A 22,847-nucleotide genomic window follows, 5' to 3' on the forward strand; every position below is an offset into this window, starting at 1 on the left:
AACTTAGAAGGGTACGTGGCACATAGTCAGCTCTAAATGTCTGCACTGATTACTGTTGCTATATTTTGCGTTCCAATACAATGTGATACTTCAGGCAGGTGGCATGCCAATACAAGTGGTCCCCATACAAATTATACTGAAGTTATTCTTTATTCTACCACAAGTGGCAGCAAATGGGGAGCTTGAGGCCCAGAATCTCTCCTCAGTACTTCAAACAACTTTGCCAATGCCACTAACCAACAGTACTTTTTTCCACTTATAATCCTTTTAACTGACTTCCACTCTATACCACTCAGTGAACAATGTTCACAGACTACAGTAGAAATAGCCCCTCCTTGATTCAGTAGTAGATCCTTTACATGACCATCGGAGGCAAGGGAAATCCACTGACATGGAAATAATAGAGTCTTGATAAAATAAAGTTCCTCAATCATTTCATGTCCATACTGTTTATGTTAGGCTGCTTGAGCAAGGGTTACGGGCTCTGATGGCCATGCACTTGAAAATCCACAAGTATCTTTTGAATCCTCAAAAACAAAATCCCCCCCCAAAAAAAAAACTCCTACTAAATTTCCTACTTTGAAAGCAATTACACATAAAAATCAAAAAGTGTATACATATATATATATATATATATATATATATATATATATATATATGTTAAAAACCAGAACATTAAAGCAGAAGCCCTTGTACGTGCTCTCTGGATCTAAACTACCTTTTCGGCCTCATTTGGCCATTAACTCTATAAACCGAGCATGGAAGTTCAGGGTTAGGATAATGGAATGCTGACCTTACCAACAATATAAACAATCGATTAATGCATGTTTCCTCTGTTATATATATGTATATATATATATATATATACACATATATACGTGTATATGTATAAAGTATATATATACATATATATGATATATATCTAACATACTGTCTTCTTACACTATAAACTAAAGAAAAGGTTACTAAGAAAATCGGAAGGAAGGGGTGCTGGGTGGCACTGTCGGTTAAAGGTCAGGCTCTTGACTTTGGCTCAGATCATGATGTATACTTCTTGCGTTCAAGCCCCATGATAGGTTCAGCACTGGCAGTGTGGAGCCTGATGAAGATTCTCTCTCTGCCCCCGCTTCCCCTACTAACATGCTCTGTCCACTCTCTCTCTCAAAATAAATAATTAAAAAAAAAGAAGAAAAATAAAATCATAAGGAACAGAAAATACGTTTACAGGAGAGTACTCTATTTATTGAAAAATATCTGTGTGTAAGTGGACTCCCACGGTACAAACCCACCTGGTTCAAGGGTCAACTGCATACCTGTATGATGTCTCCACCAAGAGATTACTGGAACTTAACATAGAGCCAAATTAGAAAATCAAAACCCCGTTCCTACTTTCCCATTCTTTTCTGGACACTATGGCCATTTTATTGGCCTTCAGACATCTTCACATTTCAAACAAGTATTTTCTTGGGGGGCCTGGGTGACTTAGTCGACTAGGCGCCCAACTTTGGCTCAGGTCATGTTCTCAATTTCATGAGTTCGAGTCCTGCATTGGGCTCCTTGCTCTCAGTGCAGAGCCTGCTTCGGATCTTCTGTCCCCCCACCCCGCTCTCAACAATAAACAAACATTCACCAAACAAAGTATCCTCAATATATAGTAAGTCACTAAAAGCCACTGCGATCATTTTGTCTTCTATTTCTATAGCACGCTTTACAGTTTACAAAACGTTGCCACATTTGTTCATTCCACATAACCAAGAGGTGGCTATTAGTGCCATTTTTAGGAACGAGGTCATTGACATTCAAGCAAGTTTTTCCAAGATGCCACAGCTAGGAAGTGACGGAACCAAGATGCTAGCATGTCTTTTGATTTCAAGTACAGTGCTTGTAGCATTATGCAGCAGCTGCCTGAGCCTAAGAGATCAGAACCTTTTCACCTCCTTCCCTAGTTGTCACCTTAGAATAGGTCATCATTACTTTACTTACATTACCACAAGTAGGACTGCGAAGTTATTTTAATTATCCAAAATGGGTTTTACTTATTGAAGCACCACTAAACCAAACTGTGCTCATCATAATCCCAATGCTCCTTGTAGATCTACTTGACAATCCAAACATATTATTATCAAGTCCCAGGCCATATCTTTGGAAGGTTCAAGTTGTAAACACCATAATCCAAACTCTTTCTGGATGTCAGGAGGAGTCTGACACATGATCCCGTATACACCACAGGATCATACACTTGGCCATACGTTGACCTAGAGTAATTCTTTAGTGTTTCAGATACCTTAACTTCAAAACCCAAACTCATTCCCTCCAAGCCTTCGTTTTCTGCACTAATACTACACAACTTTCATTACGTCTGCAAATTAGCAGAACTCTACTATGCTGTGTGCTCATAATTAACACATAATTATTTTATCACATATAGGAAAACATAGAAGGAAGTTGTTTCTGTGGGCAAATGCAGAGATGAGAGAGTGAAGTCAAAGCATCTCTTGGACGTTTTAACATCACTCCATGCTTATACTTAAAAATAAGAAGAAGACAGTACCTCAGGAAGAGAAGGTGATTCTACATCTTCCTCTTCTCCTAATTCTAATGCTGACATCATATCTAGAGAATACGGTCACAGATAAATTAATGAAAACATGTGTTACTATGAACTTTAAACACATACACAAGTCTATCTCCATTCATGAATATTTCAATAAAATAAAAGCAATAGCAGAAAAGATGTTCAGGGGGTTCGAGATTTTCCGGAAGTAAAAGGGGGTCGTACTTGGGATACTCATAAAGAAAGATAGCAACAGAAAAATATCTTCACGAAAAAAGGATAATATATTTGGATCTACATACTTTTAGATTTTTCTCATACTAGTATTGAATCATAGGAAAACAACTCACAGAGATTCACTAGCTTACCACTTCTGCAATTTTTATGCACTCCACCAGCAGAAGTCACACTGTCATTAACTGTTTGCTCTGGTGGCACATTTTCAATAATACCAACACCATCTTCCTTTGCTTCCATTGCTGACTTTGCTGTTCCTTCCTAGAAAAACAGCACAAAACAAAAACCCAACTTCAGAAAAACATCACATTAATTCATTTGGTCATGCACTCACCCACTCGGAAAGACAAGCACATACTGTATCTGTCAAGTCACAGCCACGATCCGGGGAGGAGCTGGAAAGAGAAATAAAAGACAGACCTGTTCTATATGCTAGTAGCGGTAGAGATGCATGAAAACAGGTAAGGACAGAAAAATACCATCCTCTAGTTCTACAAGGGAAGTGAATAACATACAGTGAACGCACAAAGGAGGAAACACTTACATTTGGGAAGCTCAGCAAACGCTGGGAAGATAGGGCTGTATCTTAAAAGACAAAGTGCACGGGGAGGGTGTGAAGGGCATTCTAGAATGAGCAAAAGGATCAAGTATGAAATAACATAGTAAGTGACAACACCTATGCAATATGGCAAACCTGGAACAGTTATTGGGAATGGGATAGACAGAGAGATATTACCGGAACATCAGGACGAAACCAAAAAAAAAAAAAAAAAAAAACAAAAAGAGCAGTGTTATGCTAGAACAAGAATTTTCTCCTTCAGGTAATGGAGATCCATTGAATAAGCAGAGGAGTGACATCGTCACAAGTATATTTTAGAAAGGTCACTCTGGCAATGTAGGATGTAGGACAATGTAGGCAATGTAGGATGAACGTAAAGACAGCAAAACCAGAAGAGTACTGCAAAATTATAGGTGAGAGAGTGAATTACAGGAATAACATATGAAAAATGGGAAGCAGGTACAAACTATCGAATGTGGTGAGTGACAGCATGCGGTCATTTCAGGGAAGTTCGGAGTCCAGGACTTTTCCTGTTTCGGGAATGCTATTTATTAGACTAGGGAACACAAATGACAGAGCAGATTACAAAGAGTCGGGAAAGAGGAAAGGGAAAGCGTCAGAAACAATGTCTTTAAACTAGGGCATATTAAATTTAAAGTACCCCGTGGACGTAGGAAGAAAATGTTAGGGCCGCCTGGATGCCTCAGTCAGTTAGCACCTGACTCTTGATTTTGGCTCCGGGCATGATCTCACAGTTCATGGGTTCAAGCCCCCCATCTGGTTCTGCGCTGACAGTGCAGGGTCTGCTTGGGATCTTCTCTCTCTCCCTCTGTCTCTCTGCCCCTCCCCACTTGTGCTCTCTCTGTCTCTCTCTCCAATTAATAAATGAATAAACTTAAAAAAAACAAAAAGACAGAAAATTCAGATCAATACAGTTCAAGTAAGAAAAAAGCCCATCATAAATATCTATAAAACATATTGAACTGATATAATAATGCAAACCTACACAGAACTCTGAAGTTGTGAAAAGGAAAGTAAAGGGAGGCGGGAGGAGTTCAGATGGCAGAGGAGGGGGATCAGAATTTCCCTTGTCCCTCAAACACAGCAGTATTGAGGTCACAACACTTGGAATGCCAGAAACACAGGCTGCAGAAGGACAGAAAAATCTCCACATGTGCAAACAGACAGCTTGGCGGGACAGAAGTGTGTGTATGTGAATTGGAAGAAATAAAATGGGCAGCACAGGCATAGAGTGGGGGAAGCCCTTTGGTGGAGAAATGAAAGGAAGAGAGAGAGGCTGTGGGAAGTGTATTTGGATAAGAGAAAACCTGTCCGGACCACCGACCAAGGAGAGGTCCAGAGAGCCAGTTTCTACTTTGCAAAACAGCCTTAGAAGCCAAAAAACAGAATGTTCAAGGTTTCCAGACTTTCTCTAGACCAGAGCTGCCACCTCCCATGCCTGGTGGGGAGGGAGCCGCCCTTAGGCTTGGTAGCAATCTCAGGGCTACACTGGGAGAGAACACCTTGAGTATGGTGGAAAGAGGAGGTATTGCCCTGCCCAAGGGAAAAAGACGAGCCAGGCACGAGCCAGAGGCCCTCTGTCCACTGCGCACAGTGGTGCAACTCCACTACCAGGTCCGAGCAAAGCGGGATCCTACAAGGTTTTGAATGCCAGCTCAGTGCTCAGGGAGCACAGGAGACTGTGCAGCAGGGCAAGCCGGCCCCCCAGGCTATTCTGTGAGGATGGCCTAAACAGTGAGTTTTGAGACACCTCGTGTGGGCAGGAGAGATTGGGAGGTCGCCATTTCTCTCCCCATGACCTACATCGTGGGGCTTCAGGGAACGGACAGTGAGCCTCCGTGGAGGCAGCCTATTACACCAAACCCTGCCTCTCTGTGCCTGGTAACTGCTTCTCTATGGGAGTGAGACTGACACTGATGGGACCAGACAGCCCCTCCCCTAGACCAGCACAGCCACCAGTCCCAGGCACCAACAGACAACTCTCCTCTGGTTTTCTTAGTTTTTTTGTTTGTTTTCATTTGAATTATAGTTCTTTTTATCTTTCCTTTACTTTTTTAATGTTTATTTCTGTATTTTGAGAGAGAGTGAGTGATCAAGCAGGAGAGGTACAGAGAGAGGGAGAGAGAGAGAGAATCCGAGGAGGATCCATGCTCTCACTGCAGAGCCTGGTGGGGGTATTGAACCCACCAACAGCGAGAACATGACCTGACCCAAATTCAAGAGTCAGACGCTTCACCAACTGAGCCACTCAGGCGCCCATCTTTTCTTTCCCTTTCTTGTCTTTTCCCTTTTTTCTCTTTCTACCCTCCTCTTTCCTCTTCTCCCTCTGGAATCAGGGAGAAGAGGAAGTGTATATATATATATATATATTTACATATGTAAATAAACATATATATATATATATACACATATACACATATATACATGTATATTTGTGTGGGTGTGTGTGTGAGAGAGAGATTCTTTGTTCCTCTGTTCTGGTTCCTTGTTTGTTTGATCGGGCATTTTCTCTATACTTTTCCAGATCTCCTTCATTTTCCTCCCTCTCTTTCTACATTAAGCCCTAGAGCTCCTTTGAGTCACTGCCTGGTCTTTTTTTCCACTCCTGTCACTTCTCTCTTTGTTTGGGCTAAGGATTCTTCACCACCCTCTTCTCCTTTTTCCCAAGATTACATCAACAAACAAAACAAAGCACACCGGGTGGAAGGCCCAAACTACCACTCCAAGTAGTGTGAGAAGCAAGCAAAGATGCACCAAAAGAGTGCACACAACACACCCCAAAAACACTCGTTCGACTGCCAGGCTCTGGACAGTGTGTGATCCCTTTTTAATACAGTAGTACTCACAGGTGTGGGACACAGAACAAGCTATTACAACACATAAAGGACAGGAAACTAGCCAAAACGACAAAACGGAAGAATTCTCCTCAAAAACAATTCCAGGACGAAAGGACAGCCAGACAAGTGCTCAAAAGAGACAGAAACAATATATCTGATCAAGTTTTTGGAATCGTCACGTTGAATGCTGAAAACGAAATGTTGTAAAGGAGATACAACATAAACTAGATGCAGTGACAGCAAGGATGGGTAAAGAAGCAGACAGAATCGGTGAAACAGAAGATATGGACAAAGATGAAGCAGAGAAAGGAAAGAAACGAAATGACTAGACCACGAGGCAGGTACCAGAGATCTAATTGATTCAGTAAGACGAAATAATAGCCACATCATAGGAGTCCCAGAAGAAGAAGAGTGAGAGAAAGGGGCAGAAGGTTTATTTGAACAACTTATAGCTGAGAGCTTCCCTCATCTGGGGGAGGAAACAGGCATCCAAGTCCTGGCAGCACAGAGAATTCCCTTCCAAATCAACAAAACCAGGTCAACACCACAACATGTCAAAGCGAAACCGGAAAAATACAAAGATCAAGAGAGAATTCTGAAAGCAGCTAGGGACAAACGGGGCTTAATCTGCAAGGGAAGACACATAAGGGTAGCAGGAGACCTGTCCAATGAAACTTGGCAGGGCAGAAGGGAGGGGTAGGAAACAGTCAATGTGATAAATGGGAACATATGCAGCAAAGAATCCTTTCCCCAGCAAGGCTGTCATTTAGAATAGAAAATGACAGAAAGGCTTTCCAAGACAAACACAACCTAATGGAGTTCATGAACACTAAATCAGCCCTGCAGGAGACCCTAAGGGGCGACTCTGTGAGTGGAAAGCAGCAGAGACTACAAAGGACCAGAGGCCTCACCAAAAGCATGAAACCTTCAGATAACACAATGACACTAAATCCATATCTTTAACTAATCACTCTGAGTGTGAATAGACTCAATGCCCCAATCAAAAGACACAGGGAATCCGAATGGATAAAACACAAAACAAAACCAAAGAACAAGATCCATCTATATGCTGTCAACAAGACACTGATTTTAGCCCCCAGGACACCTCCAGAGTCAAAGTGAAGCTATGGGGAACCACCTATCATGCTACTAGAAGTCAAAAGAAAGCTGGAGTCACCACACTTCCACCAGAAAGACTAGATTTTAAACCAAACACTGTAGTAACAGATTCAGAAGGACATTATATCGTAATTAAGGGGTCTATCCATCAAGAGGAGCTAACAATTATAAATGTTTATGTCCCCAAAGTGAAACGCCCACATGTATGGATCGATGAATCACAAACATGAATAAATGTATACATACAAATACCATGATTGTAGACGACTTTAAGACTCCACTCGGGGCAATAGGCGGATCGTCAAGGCAGAAAATCAGTAAGAAAACACAGATCCTATGTGTCATTGGACCAGATGTATTCAGATATACATACATATATATTGGCCTTAATATATACATTTACATACATGGATATCAACACCGATATATTGAGATCTCTTCGTCCAACAGCAGTAGAATGCACATTCTTCTTAAGTCCACATTGAACATTCTCCAATATAAATGACATCCTGGGTCACAAAACAGCCCTCGACAAATAAAAAAGGACTGAGATCATACCTTTCATATTTTCAGATCACAACAATAAGCACTTGGTCATTCTTTCTCTCTCTCCCTCCCTTTCCAAGAGGAATACAAACATTACAAAAACATTTAGCTCACCTCCTTCCAAGAAAGAGAAGAAAAGAATAATAAACCTTGTGGGGCAATGAGTCATGGATGAAAACCACACAGACAGTAGAATTCCATAACCAATATGTTGACAATGGAGTTGACAGTGATGTACTAAAAGAACAGACACTAAAGAAATGTTTTCTGCAAAGACAAATTAGGGTAGGGGTAAATCATTAAAAAAGAGCATGGTGGGGGGGGGACACGTCGGTGGCTCAGTCAGTTCAGCCTCCAATTTCAGCTCATGAGTCATGATCTCCCGGTTTGTGGGTTTGAGACCTTCATTGAGCTCTGTGTTGACAGCTCGGAGCCTGGAGCCTGCTTTGGATTCTGTGTCTCCCTCTGCCTCTACCCCTACCCCACTTGCACTCTGTCTGTCTCTCTCTCTCTCTCTCCAATATAAATAAACTTTTAAAACATAAAAATTACATTAAAAACTATGGGGGGAGAAGAGGAAAAAAGGAAACAATATAAGACACGACGAATCAATCAAGAATGAGCTTAAGACAAGAAAGAAAAGGAGAAATGTGAGCAAAATAAGGTAAGTGGAAACAACATATATTTTTCAACAGGTACATAAGTAGGATTGGGAATATACTATGAACAGTAGTGTATATATATATATACATATATATATGTTATATATATCTATACAGTATATATAGATATAGTACACATATAGTGTATATATAGTGAATATAGTGTATATATATAGTGTATATATATATATATAGTATATATATAGTGTATATATATAGCATATATATATACACTATAGGTATATAGTGTATATATATATAGTATATATATAGTACATATATATAGTATATATATAGTATATATATAGTACATATATATAGTATATAAATATATAGCGTATGCATATATAGTATATATATATAACGTATACGTAAAACAGAGGCTTTGATTCACAGTGTATCCCTAATAATACTGACTTTTAGCACTCTACAGTTATCTGGTTATAAATACTGTAATATTTAAGTTTTTTCACTATAAAATAAATTGTTCGATTACTGGCATCTATCGCTTCCTAAAAGCTATAAATTCTTACTGGACCAACGAAAAAACAGAAAAAGAAAGGTTTCTAACACATCAACTTTCACTATGGAGAAAGAACTGGGAATGAGAATTCTAGAAAGAAATGTGAACCTTCAAAGGATGTATGTGACGGGACACAGATGGGGTTGAAAAAACAAAGGCTGAGGACTTTTTCTCTGCAATTCTAAGCTCACAATGGGAGGAGACTAAAAATATATGGTAACCTTCTTTCGTATGTAACTCCTGATTTTCTCAATAGAATTCCTTTGCGTTTATACGTATTAAACACTAAACGGAATATAAACTGAAGCCTGACTTTTTAAATTCACATATCTAATTGTGATACATCATGCGTATTTCATTACTTTTCAAATTCCATTCTACGGAATTCCATTTCCCTACTCATTTTTTCACATTCAAAACCTATGACATTGCTTCTTCCAAGCAAGACTTCATTCTAGGAGCTCCAGGAGTCAAACAAGTATGTTTCCTAACCTCCAGTAGCTTATAATGATTTAGGGGCTTTGAAAGGAATATTTAAATAACTATCAGATGTCTGAAACTTTAAATTTTAGAATCAGACACAAGGACTAGGAGGAGATATTTTTAAAAGCTAGAATATGAAAGATTTCTGAAATTAGAAACTTGACAACTTGGCTAAGAAGAGCCTCTGCTCATAGGGCTACTCTTCTCAGCAAAATACGTATTCTTCAGGGAGATGCACAATTTTAACTTACTCTTCATGGAATTATTTCAAAAATACAGGGAAACACCTTTGTAAGGTAAATGTTGAGAAATAATGTAAACATCTAAGTTTCTACATTTTCTATATTATTTTAGTCTAAATATAGAACAAAGGATAGAGACAAAGGAAAATCCTGTATCTCGCTCTCAAAATAAAAATTGCCTGGGGCGGGGGCAACATACAATAGATAATTGGATCCAATAAGATTTCATTAGGCTTCAGTATTATCAGTCATGTTAGTATCACAGTAAGCATCCTTATCCTTAACCAAATGTCATATTTCCTCCATTATGGGAAAGCTTTTCCCAATATAATTCGACGGTCATTATATATTTTCCAGCCCACTCTTTTCTCAGCCCCCACCCCTAGGATTTACCAAAGTAAAACAAAACAAAACAAAACAAAAAATTCAACGTGTCATGTATCTGTCAAGGGGTTTGTTCTTGCTAAATTTCCATTACACACATAAAATGATGATGCACAGGCTACTCTTAAATTTTCAGAGTAAATAAGGGAGAAAACTAAATTCAGAGCAGGAAAGTGAGTTTCACAGGAGGGTACTTTACCTTGGTACCGAAATCTACGTCTTGGCTAGCTGATGTAGGCCATGAATCTCCAGGACCAGGTTTGTCAGAAAGACTTTAGAGCAAAAATATACTACAAAAACATGTTCACTTTTTTAAAAACAAAATTTCAAAAATTAAGTGAAAGGTCAACTATCTGTTTATTCAACGAAGTTTCTTATTATAATTAAAAGTTGGCCTCTGTTTTTTCCACTAAGTTTTATTTTAATTCCAGTAATATTAACATCCAGTAGGGGCGCCTGGGTGGCGCAGTCGGTTAAGCGTCCGACTTCAGCCAGGTCACGATCTCGCGGTCCGTGAGTTCTAGCCCCGCATCAGGCTCTGGGCTGATGGCTCGGAGCCTGGAGCCTGTTTCCGATTCTGTGTCTCCCTCTCTCTCTGCCCCTCCCCCGTTCATGCTCTGTCTCTCTCTGTCCCAAAAATAAATAAAAAACGTTGAAAAAAAATTTTTTTTAAAATCCAGTGTTATATTAGTTTAAGTTGTACAATACAGTGATTCATCAACTCCATACTCACCCCGTGCTCATCATGACAAGAGCACTCACTCCATCATCCCCATCACCTCCTTCACGCCGCCCACCACACACCTCGTCTCTGGGAACCATCTGTTCTCGGCAGTTAAGAGCCTGTTTCTTGCTTTGTCCCCCCTTTTTTCTCTCCCTTTGCTCATCCGTTGTTTCTTAAGTGCTACACGAGTAAAATCATATGGTGTTTGTCTTTCCCTGACTTTGCTTAACATACTACTCTCAGGCTCCATCCAGGTGATTGCAAATGGCAAGAGTTCATTGTTTTATGGTTGAGTAATATTCCAGTGTGTGTGTGTGTGTGTGTGTGTGTGTGTGTGTGTATGGATATACATATTCCACACACACATACATATAAGACTTCTTCCTCGTGCACTCATTTGTCAAAGGACGCTTGAGATGGCTACTGGAAATAATGCTGCAATAAACACAGGGGTGCGTGTGTCCCATGGAATTCGTGTTTTTGTATTCTCTTGGGTAGTATCCAGTAGTGCAATTACTGGATCATAGGAGAGTTCTGTTTTTAAGTTTTTGAGGAACCTCCATACTATTTTCCACAGGGGCTTCACACACTTGCATTTCCACCAACAGTGCAAGAGGGTTCCCTTGTCTCCACATCCTCGCAGACACTTGCTTCTTGTGTCCTGGAGTTTAGCCATTCTGATAGGTGTGACGTGGCATCTCGTTGTAGTTTTGGGGAGCATCTTTACATGTGTCTGTTGACCATCTGTATGGTGTCTTTGGAAAAATGTCTGGTCATGTCTTCTGCTCATTTTGAAACTGGGGTTTTTTGGAGGGGGGTGTTGACTTGTATCAATTTTTTATACATTGTGGATACTAACCCTTTACTGGATTTGCAAAACATTTGCAAATATGTTCTCCCATCCCAGAGGTTGCCTTTTAGTTTTGACGGTTTCCTTCACGGTGCAAAAGCTTTGTAGCTTGATGTAGTCCCCATAGTTTGTTCTTGCTTTGTTTCCCTTGGCTCAGGAGACAGAACTAGTAAAATGTTGCTATAGCCACAGTCAGAGAAATGACGGCCTGTGCTCTCTTCAAGGATTTTTTTTTTTTATGGTTTCAAGTCTCACACTTAGGTCTTTAATACATTTCATTTGTGTGTATGGTAAAGAAATTGCTCCAGGTTCATTCTTTGCATGTGGCTTGTCCACTCTTCCCAACACCATTTGGGGAAGAGACGGCCTTTTCCCCACTGCATAGTCTTTCCTGTTTGTGGAAGATGAACTGACCATACAGTGGTGGATTTAGTTCTGGGTTTTCGGTTCTAGTCCATTGAGCTATGTGGCTACTTTTTACGCCAGTACCCACCATACTGTTTGGATTACTACAGCTTTGGAATAAAATTGAAATCTGAGATTGCGATACCTCCAGGTTTCCTCTTTCGCAATATTGCTTTGGCCATTCAAGGTCTTTTGTGGTTCTATACAACGTTTAGGATTGTTTGTCTAGCTCTGTGACAAATGCTGTTGGTACGTTGACAGGGATTGCATTACATCTGTAGATTGCTTTGGGTAGTGTAGGCACTTTCAAAATAAGTATTCTTCCCATCTATGAGCATCGGATGTCTTTCTCTTTCCGTCACCTTCAATTTCTTTCATCAGTGTTTTACGGTTTCAAGAGTACAGGTCTTACAAAATTTGGACCCCGTTTTAAAAAAGCTTTCCGTTCGCTGTTTTGCCTCCACCTCTCCTAACCTGTGAAATCTCCAGGAAAGACCCAGTCTGAGTTTCCATAACCAAGGGTGACAAGCAGGGAATTCTCTGAAATGGTTGAAAATTAAATCTACAAACGTTACCACAATGACTTCTCACCTCACATCTGTCAGAATGGCACAATTTCAACACACAGGAAACAACAAGGGATGCTCAGGGTGTGGAGAAAAAACAACCCTTGCGCACTGGTCGGGATGTAAATTGGTATCGCCACAGTGAAAGCCAGTATGGAGGGGCCTCAACAAATTAAAAATACAAATACCATAGGATCCAGTAATTCCACTACTGGGTATTTCGTTACCCAAGGGAAATGGAATACTAATTTGAAAAGATATATGCACCCCTATCTTTATTATAGCATTATTTACAATAGACAAGATATGGAAGCAACCCAATTGTCCATCAACAGATGAACAGACCATGTATACACACACCCACACACCCACACACCCACACACACCCACACACACACACACACACACACACACACTGGAATATTACACAGCTATAAAACGGAATGAGATCTTGCCGTCTGCAACAACATGGATATACCTAGATGGTAGGAGGCTAAGTGAAATTAAGTCAGAGAAAGACAAATCCTATATGATTTCACTTCTATGTAGAATCTAAAAAAGGGAACAAATGAGCAAACAGAGAAAAAGCAGAAACAGACCCAGAAATGCCTTTCTAAACAACTCCCCTAATCCTGGGTCCTTCATTCCTGTCATTCGCCTTTATCTTACTTGGCATAAACCCCCATATTCTGACGTCTCTTCTTGAACTCTTATTCCTATCCAACTCAGTGTTGTTCTTCTTGAAACCTGCTCTCCTCTGCTAATTCGATTCTTACTCTCCTTCATTGTATTCATAAGATACACTCTCCCGCTTTCTATTATTAAAACACTTGCCTGCAAGATGAAGACAAAAAAGAAACAAGTAAAGGAAAGAAAGAAACCAAGAAAAGAACCCGAATTGAAATCTCATTTCTGTCACTTATCATATCCAAATAGGTCACTTCAATCTCTTTTGAGTTTCAAGTTCTCCATGGAAACAACCATTGGGCAAGGAGGTTAAACAGAGGTTGAAGTACCAGAGGGTATTTTGATGAATTAATCTCTGAGGTTCCCTAAATCATGAGATTCTAAGTGCTTTTGATTTGGCCTCTGGAGAAATGGAGAGTCCTTTGCTGGCAGAAGTGGAAAAATTAATGGAAAAAAATACCAAGAAAACCAGAGAAAAAAGTTAAAAGGCAAAAACACAGTACAGAAAAGTCATGGGGAAACACAACTCCAAACAAAGAGAAAGCTTCCTAGAACTAGTCAAGGGTACTAGCCCAAAGGGAAACCAGACTGGGAACTTAGGCAACAGAGAATCATAGAGCAAAATCCTCGAAAGAGAGGCTGAATTTAATTAACGTAACATGGTCTACAACTAGATATCCTTCCCTTACAGAAAAATCATTTGGCTCAAAAGAGGAGATATCACCACATCTAAGGTGCTGCCTGACAAGATCTTGCTTATTATGTAAAAGCCGTGACACCATGGCCATAGCTGACATCCACCCTAAAATCTCTGATGGTAAAAGCAAGGGACTAGTTGCCACTGCACTAATGACTTTTGTCAGCACTAGTGGTCAAGTATATAAGGGCAAATGCTTGGACTAACCTGGATTCTTAAGAAAACCCTCAATTAGAGTTCCGACATCATTACCTTTGACATTCTGAGTTGATCTGCACTAGGATCTCTATCTTCATCTCAGAGCTGCTGAGGAACCAGAGAATGGATGTGGAAGCTTCACGGGCTGATGGGCAAAGCCCTCAGCTACTCATTAACTATGCAATCGTGGGGCGAGTAATCCACCTCCCTGAACCACATTTGCCAAAGAAATAAAAGGTAGGCTACAACAACACAGCTACTTTGCAAAGCTATGCAGTGACTATATAACTGAACAGATGTTACCCATAAGACATAGTGTCTAGTCCAGGGTAGAACACACAACAACTGCTTTTGTTCTCTGCGTTCCCTTAGGAAACACATAATTTTCACTTCATTCATTTCCTTTCCTTTCCTTTCCTTTCCTTTCAATTTCCATTTCATTTCATTTCATTTCATTCCTTTATACTTTGAGAGTGAGTGCACACAGAAAGAGGGGAAGAGATCCCATGGAGCCTGTCAGCGCAAAACCCGACGTGGGGCTTGAACTCACAAACCTGAGTGGAAATCAAGAGTCACACCCTTAACCGACTGAGCCCCCCAGGTACCCCAACAAATGTGATTTTTACAAATCCATAAAAATCCTACCTGGTTATAGAGTCTTCCTCAGCATTCTTATCTCCTCCTAGAGAAGAAAGCAAAATACATGTTAAATCAACAATCGAAAAATAGAGGAAATTACAAGTGTACGGCTTATGATTTGTTAAAAAGTATGCCTTTGGGACCACACCTGGAAACCGCACTACACTGAATGGTAATTATACGATTGGTAGGGTTCAAGCACTAAGAAATCTTACTTTCTCCTCCTTATTGACCAAAAGCAAGAATAGGTTTTATCAGAATTTGACACCTACAGGTGAACCGATGTTTCCAATGACCATCACTGACTGACTCTATGACACTGGAGAAAAATGGTATCGTTAGGAGAATGATGGTCGTAAGCTGACAATGTCAAACTGAAACTAGCATGATTTTTCTGGACTTCCACTACTAGAGGAGTTAAAAGACAGTATCTTTATTTTGCTCTAACACGGCAGAACTGCCCCAGCCTTCAGTAGAGACTGTTCACTTTTAGGATGAAACACTGCCTCACAAAGTGTGCTCTATAGCTATTGTCCTTTGCAGCATGGCCACACCATAGCAAACACACTCTCCCTGACCTTATTTCCAATGGCAAGGTAAGTAAGAAGGATTTGGCATTCCGCTTTGATAAAGTTCTAACCTCTTGGGACTGTCTTCTTCCATTGCTAGAGAGTCTGTCTACACCCACCGCACATCACAGAGGAGGACGATCCCAATGTGAGTGCTATGTAGTGGTTCATGATGTCATTTTTCTCAACCCTCCCCATTAGGTGACACACAGCTAGAGAAATCATGCTTTTTTTCATGGAAGGCATAGGTCATCAGATCCTCTACTGAAGAGCAACAAAACAAAACAAAGGGCAAAGAATGTCTTGAATGCCGACCTTCAATTACCAGGGAATTTTAACTTTCTAAACATTCAAAGATATCCACCGTATGATTCTAACTATATGACACTCTGGAAAGAGCACGGCTATGGAGGTAAGGGTTGGGGTGAATGAAGGGATAAAGGGGTACAGCACAGAGGACTTTTAAGGCAGTGAAACTCTTTCACACGATACCACAAAGGTGGATTCACATCATTACACATTTGTGAAAACTCCTAGAATCTAGAACACCAAGGATGAACACTAATGCAAATTAGAGACTGGGCCTCAAAATGAAGAGTTAGTGTCCATACAAAATGCACCACTGCTCTCAGGGTGCCTGGGTGGCTCAGTTGGTTCAGCATCCAAGTCTGGATCTGAGCTCATGTCATGATCTCACAGTTCATGGGATCAAGTCCTACATCAGGCTCTGTCCTGACAGCACAGGATTCTTTCCCCCCTCTCCCCTGCCCCTTTTCTGCTCACACACATGCATGCTCTCTTGCTCAAAACTAAACCAAGGAACTGAAACAAATATACTACTAAAAATGGACCACTGTCGTGCAAGATGTTGACAACAGGGGAGGCTAGGTGTGTACAGGGGTATGGTATATGGAGACTCTGTACTTTCGATTATATTTTGCTGTGAACTTAAAACTTCTGTAAAAATAAGGCTTCTTAAATGCATAAAACAACACCACCAACAACACATGGTATCCACTGAAGCTACTCTTAGCATATATTAACGCATGATACAGTCACCTTGAAAATTAAGACAGAGATCAAAGTAACACAATAGGGGGACTGTCTCTTATATGGAAGTATATGAAAATACATACAGCAAAATACAAAAATACAAAAGTTATTTGTATACTTAGGCAAGAAAACAATTGGTGAATATGATCAAATATCTTGTAAGTATAAACAGGGATTCAGGGGCGCCTGGGTGGCGCAGACGGTTAAGCATCTGACTTCAGCCAGGTCACGATCTCGCGGTCCGTGAGTTCGAGCCCCGCGTCAGGCTCTGGGCTGATGGCTCGGAGCTTGGAGCCTGTTTCCGATTCTGTGTCTCCCTCTCTCTCTGCCCCTCCCCCGTTCATGCTCTGTCTCTCTCTGTCCCAAAAATAAATAAAAAAAACGTTGAAAAAAAAATTTAAACAGGGATTCAGCACTATGAATCAAACCTGGGTTTTCCATATAATTAAGAGATTTTATTCTAATATTAAGTCGAAAATCATTACATTTACCATATGTAAGAATCATAATGAAAGCTTAGCCACATAAAAAAAGATTATAATGACCTAATATTGCCCTAGTAATTTTTGTGCAAATACCTACTTCATATGGATGATGAAACTGAAACCAGTACCATGGTAACCATCATATTACTTGCTAGTGGAATAAACTCTTAAGACAGCACCAAAAATTAAGTCAGGGCTATAATTCCTATGCAGAACAGGTTTCATCCAGCGGGCCAAAGAGGGCTACCCTCAGAACATCCTGCTTGAATGACTGGCCCTTGGTGGTTCCCTGGGATCTTGGATTTCAGGAGGGTTCCCACCATTCCCTAGCTGGTTAAGAGTCGCTCACTCTGCCTAAGTGCTGGTACAATCAATGTGCTTCAGGCCGCACGCTTGATTTCCTTCTGGACACCTGGAATTTGGGGACATGCTAAGGAGAAGATGGCTATGTGATTAGCATTTGATGAAACCTCGGGCACTGAGTATCCATAAGCCTCGTACTGGCCCACAACATTTCACTTGTGCTGTCCTAATTTCATGCTGGAGGAATTTAGCACATCCTACTAACTCCATACAGAAAGGATTCCTGGAAGCCTGCGCTTGGTCTCCTCTGGACTTCACCCCATGCACGATATTGCTCGGTGCAGATTGGCCTTTCCAGCCTGTCCCCATACCAAACCACAGGCACGAGTACAAGTATATGCCGAGGTCTGTGAGCTCTTCTAGTCAATAATCAAATCTGGGTGTCGTTAGGGTGCCTCCAACACAACTGAGTTATACGAAATTTCTATTATTTGGGTTGATGTCTTACACGTGGTTACAGTCAGAAGGTTATGTCACAGAATACCTTTCCTGGAAACTCTTTTTCTTGGTATTTGCCTTGAAAAGTCCTACATTCCTATATATCCATTTGAAGAATGGTTTAAAAGGAATAGATGAAATCTTGATGTCAGAAAGCGTGCAACAAGCAACAATCCTATTTTACTCAGAAAAAAAAAAAAAAGAGAATCCTGGTGGTTGCCACTATGTTCTACCATATACAAGTTCCTCTCAAATATGAAAAATCAGTTAACTTTCTCCCACACACTAGGACTTAGTTCATTTTTTCTGGCAGATAGGAATCAAGAGAAGTAACAGGGATTGTTCTAGAAAAAACAGAACTATCAGACCCAGTATAAAAACATACTACTGATTATAGTTTTTTGTTTGTTTGTTTCCTTTCCTTCATTTCTTAAAAAATTAAAAAATAGTTCACCTATTAAAGGCAGTTATTGCCAAGATAATCAAAAGTCATAATTACTGTGTCCTCACTCCTGCTGCTCTCCTCTGTTCATCTGATAAAGTCCTACTCATTCTTCACGTCCAATTTAAATGCCTGCACACAACCTGGAAACCTCGGAATCTTCTGAGAGTTCTCTCTCACCCTCTAACTTTTTAGAGTCAGGAATCACAAATTCGTATTAAGTATACTGTTTCGGTCTCTGCTTTATCTTTCCCCTGCCAGCGCCCTAGTCAAACATGAGTTCTTAACTGATGATTTTCGCAGGGAAAAAAAAAAGGCACCAAATATTATTCTTATTTCTTAAGTGATTAAAACAAAGTTAACCAAAACAAATGAGAAAGACACAAGGCCCAGAAAGAAAAATTAATGGAATAAATTGAACCCCCTGACGTTTTCAATCTACACAGCTGAAAGTTTCATAATGGCCTAATACTAGGCTAAGGAAACAGGAGCTTCCTTTGCCTCCCAGTCTCTTTATGTGGTTTCCTATAACCTATCCTCCATATGAGGCTTCAGCAAACTACGGCCACAGGCCAAATCCTACCTGCCATCTGGTTCTGTAAACAGTGTTTTCTTGGGGCATAGTCCCATGCCTTCACTTGCATACTGCTATGGCTGCTTTCACACTACAGGGGCAGAGCTCAGAGACCACATCACCTAAAACATTCACTGGCTCTTTAGGAAAAAGGCTTGGTGATCTGTATTTTATGCATCAACCGGAGTGTCCTAACTCAAATCTAATCCTATTAGTCTTCTGCCTCAAATCCTCCAAAATCCCTGCATCAAATACTGCTGGCTCCCTCCCTAAGAGCCATTGCACAGTCTTCATTCTTGCTAGAGAATCACAACTTTATTTGGATATTTATTGTCTCCATACACAGAGAAGGTGGCCTCACCCCGGCTTCAAAAAGAGAAAGGATTATTCTAAGCCAATCACAGAACCTGATTTACCAGGGACCCGTTGCGAATGAGTGTGTGACCTAACCTAGTCTTTAAGATGTTAGAGGAAGTCTGCTGCAAGCCTCTTCCTAGTGAAAAGAAACACCCAAAGGAAAGCAGTCCTTCCCACCCACTGGAAGTTGCCGTGCGAGAATGTGACACCTGGAGCCGTGGCTAATTAGCCACCCCGGAAAGGAGAAAGAAAAATACCACCAGCTCCAAACCTGAACAAGAGACGACTGGCATCCTGATGACATCACTGAACCATCAAAACATTTCTGGTTCCTGCTGTTTTAGTCACTGTTAGACGTCACCCATTATTTGCCGCTAAAAGCATTCTACCGAAGAAATTGCCCGAGGCCTATCGGGGAAGATCTACTCCTTCCTACAGCACTAAGAAACTTCCATAAGCTTGTCTTACCTAGGTATTCACCCCATTCCCAACCATTGTCCTAGCACACGTTTTCTACCAGCAAAACCCAGCTGCTCATAAATCCCGCTAAGGTCACTCGCACACCTTCGCCTCTGCACTGCTGTGTACCCCGCCAAGCACGTAATCGTGACAGTTTGCAAACACTGTCAAACACACAAATGTCGGCCCTTCTGCCTCTCTACCTGGCAAACTGAACGACTCACTCTGCACGCTTACCGTCGATTCTACCCAGTCCTTGAAAACTCGGATTCCTCACGGGAACTTACGGTACCTGGAACAAATGCCAATACAAAATAACAATGATCACTACAAGCTCTACGAGACTCTGGCACCTAGTAAGCACTAAATAGAGTAAATAACACAAAGGACAGTGCTGAAAACAAACTCCTGGGGTGCAGAGCCTGGTTTTGGAACGTTTGTATTCTACAACAACAGGATAACACTTAGTAGCTAACAGGCACTGAAGAGTTACTTGTGAAGTGAACAAATGGACATGAATAAATTAAACTCCTTTGAAAATTCTTCTTACAAACCACAGAAACTTTTCTGTTTCAAAAACCGCAGGGACAGCTCTCTTCTGTTATGAGCACCTTAATGATCCCAACGCTGTCTGCTCGATCTTTGGATCCATCTTTGGAAGCCCCCTCCCCCAGGATCGCGCCCCGAGCCCCCGCCCCGCCTGCGGCACCCACCTCCTTCTTGACGGTGCGCAGCAGCCTCTGTCGAGGGTCCGCCTCTGTGGGACGAGACGAGGGGGCACACGGTCAGCCCCGCGCTGGGGACGGGGCCGGGGCCGGGGCTGCCGTCTCGCCGCCCGCTCGCCCTGCGCCCGCTTAGCTGCGGCGCCGGAGGCCATGGCCGCGCGCGCTGCGTTCCAAGCCCAGGCGGCGGCGGGGCCTGCTCTCTGGCCGCGCAGCGTCAGCCGCGTTCGGCGGGGCCGAGCGCCCGGTTACGTCAGGCCGCGCCGCGCTTCCGGTGAGGCGCCGCCGCCGCGCTTCCGGTGAGGCGCCGCCGCCGCCGCCGCCGCCGCGCTTCCGGTGAGGCGCCGCCGCCGCCGCCGCCGCCGCGCTTCCGGTGAGGCGCCGCCGCCGCCGCCGCCGCCGCGCTTCCGGTGAGGCGCCGCCGCCGCCGCCGCCGCCGCGCTTCCGGTGAGGCGCCGCCGCCGCCGCCGCCGCCGCGCTTCCGGTGAGGCGCCGCCGCCGCCGCGCTTCCGGTGAGGCGCCGCCGCCGCCGCGCTTCCGGTGAGGCGCCGCCGCCGCCGCGCTTCCGGTGAGGCGCCGCCGCCGCCGCGCTTCCGGTGAGGCGCCGCCGCCGCCGCCGCCGCGCTTCCGGTGAGGCGCCGCCGCCGCCGCCGCCGCGCTTCCGGTGAGGCGCCGCCGCCGCCGCCGCCGCGCTTCCGGTGAGGCGCCGCCGCCGCCGCCGCCGCGCTTCCGGTGAGGCGCCGCCGCCGCGCTTCCGGTGAGGAGCCGCCGCGCTTCCGGTGAGGAGCCGCCGCCGCACATCCGGTGAGGAGCCACCGCCGCCGCCGCGCTTCCGGTGAGGAGCCGCCCCCGCGGCCGCCGCGCTTCCGGTGAGGAGCCGCCGCCGCCCGCCGCGCAGCCTGGCCCCTGGCGGGAAGGTCCTCGGGGCGTCGCACGCTCTGGGCCCCTACCACCAGCAGCCCCGCCTCCGCGGGAAGCCCCGCCTCCCACGCCCGGCGGCCCAGCGCCCACTCCCCCTCCTTTGGGCAGGGCGGAAATGCAGCGTTCAGGCCCAGAGCAGCTCCTGGCCGGGCTGCAGGGAAGTGGCCTGAGGCGGTGGAGCCTGTTACTGACACGCTCCAAGCCCCATGGTTCCCGTCTTTAAATGGATGTAATAGAGGCGCCTGGGTGGCTCAGTCGGTTGAGTGTCCGACTTCGGCTCAGGTCATGATCTCACGGTTCGCGGGTTCGAGCCCCGCGTCGGGCTCTGTGCTGACTGCTGAGAGCCTGGAACCTGTTTCCCATTCTGTCTCCCTCTGTCTGTGCCCCGACTCCGCTTGTGCTTTGTCTGTCTCTAAAATAAACAAACATTAAAATATATGTGTATGTATCCAATGGATGTACTAGGACCACCTCTTCGGAACGATACCAGACGCAAACGAGATAGTGAATATAAAGCACTTAACAGAGACCTAGGAAAAAACACCCGCAACCATAAAAGCTGCCGTCATCATCATCATCATCATCAGTATTATTATTACTGAGTCCTCCGAGACACAGTGGCTCTCCACCCAGATTGGCCGGGCCTTGCGTGGCTCCCTCCCCTGCACGCAGGTCACTGGGAGAGTGGCAGAGAGGGATCCTTCCAGGACCCCAATAGGGCACTTGTCTGCCAGGACTGAGTCAGCCAAGACCCTTTGCGACCTACGCTCCTTCCACCAGGTTCCTGACCGCGTCCACCCAGACGGCACCTCGGGTTTACAAACGTTTATTGACACCTACCACAGGCCAGGTTACTGTACTGAGGATACGGGAGTGAGCAATTTGGGCAAAAGCCTGCCCTCACAGGGCGTAGGAGGTAGACAGAAAAACAAATAAGCAGATGATGTGGGATGTTGGAAGTTTCTGGAGAAAACTGAAGTAGGCAAAGGAGACAGGTGTATTTTTGAAGTAGGGTGCTTGAGGGAGGCCCCATGAGGAGATGCCATTGAGCAAAGAGGAGAAGCGTAGATTGGGGGATTTCTGGAGGAAGAGCATTCCAGGCAAAGGGAACAGCAAGTGCAAAGGCCCTGAGGTAGCAGGGTGCCACTGGGTGGGACAACTAGCTAGGAGGCCAGTGGGGCTGGAGTGGCATGAACAAGAAGGATTGGCAGTCTTCCAAGGTCCTGTTAAGGCTTTGAAGTCCGCTTAAAGGACTTGCATCCTGCCCTCGAGAGCCCCCCCGGGTTTCAGCCCTCCGGTCACTAGGACTGGGGACAGCTCAGAGCAGCCCTCTTGCTGAGGAGATTCAGAGCCCCTTGTCTCCATGTGTCAGTGTCCTAAGCCAGAGAAGAGGATTTTGACTAGCCGAGGGAAAAGAAAAGAAGCTGGAAGGATAATGGGCATTCCCCGAGTCCAAGGGGGGCCTGGAGGACTGGGCTGAAAGCAAGGTAGCCCCAGAAAGAGAGACCCTTGGGAATAGTCGCCTGGCAAG

At 43.6% G+C, this 22,847-nt stretch overlaps 1 long non-coding RNA gene across 1 annotated transcript; it reads right to left on the reverse strand.

Moving 5' to 3' along the window:
- Nucleotides 1–1,205: 1,205 nt before the first annotated feature.
- LOC125159786 (uncharacterized) lies at nt 1,206–20,657 on the reverse strand. The gene is made up of 5 exons (XR_007149922.1): nt 20,387–20,657; nt 14,940–14,976; nt 10,367–10,439; nt 2,923–3,052; nt 1,206–2,613 (listed from the first exon to the last, which is right to left on the reverse strand). It is a non-coding gene; the product is annotated as an uncharacterized LOC125159786 (long non-coding RNA).
- Nucleotides 20,658–22,847: the final 2,190 nt, after the last annotated feature.

The sequence above is a fragment of the Prionailurus viverrinus genome, unplaced genomic scaffold (assembly GCF_022837055.1).
Source record: "Prionailurus viverrinus isolate Anna unplaced genomic scaffold, UM_Priviv_1.0 scaffold_61, whole genome shotgun sequence".
In the NCBI taxonomy this organism is placed as follows: Eukaryota; Metazoa; Chordata; class Mammalia; order Carnivora; family Felidae; genus Prionailurus; species Prionailurus viverrinus.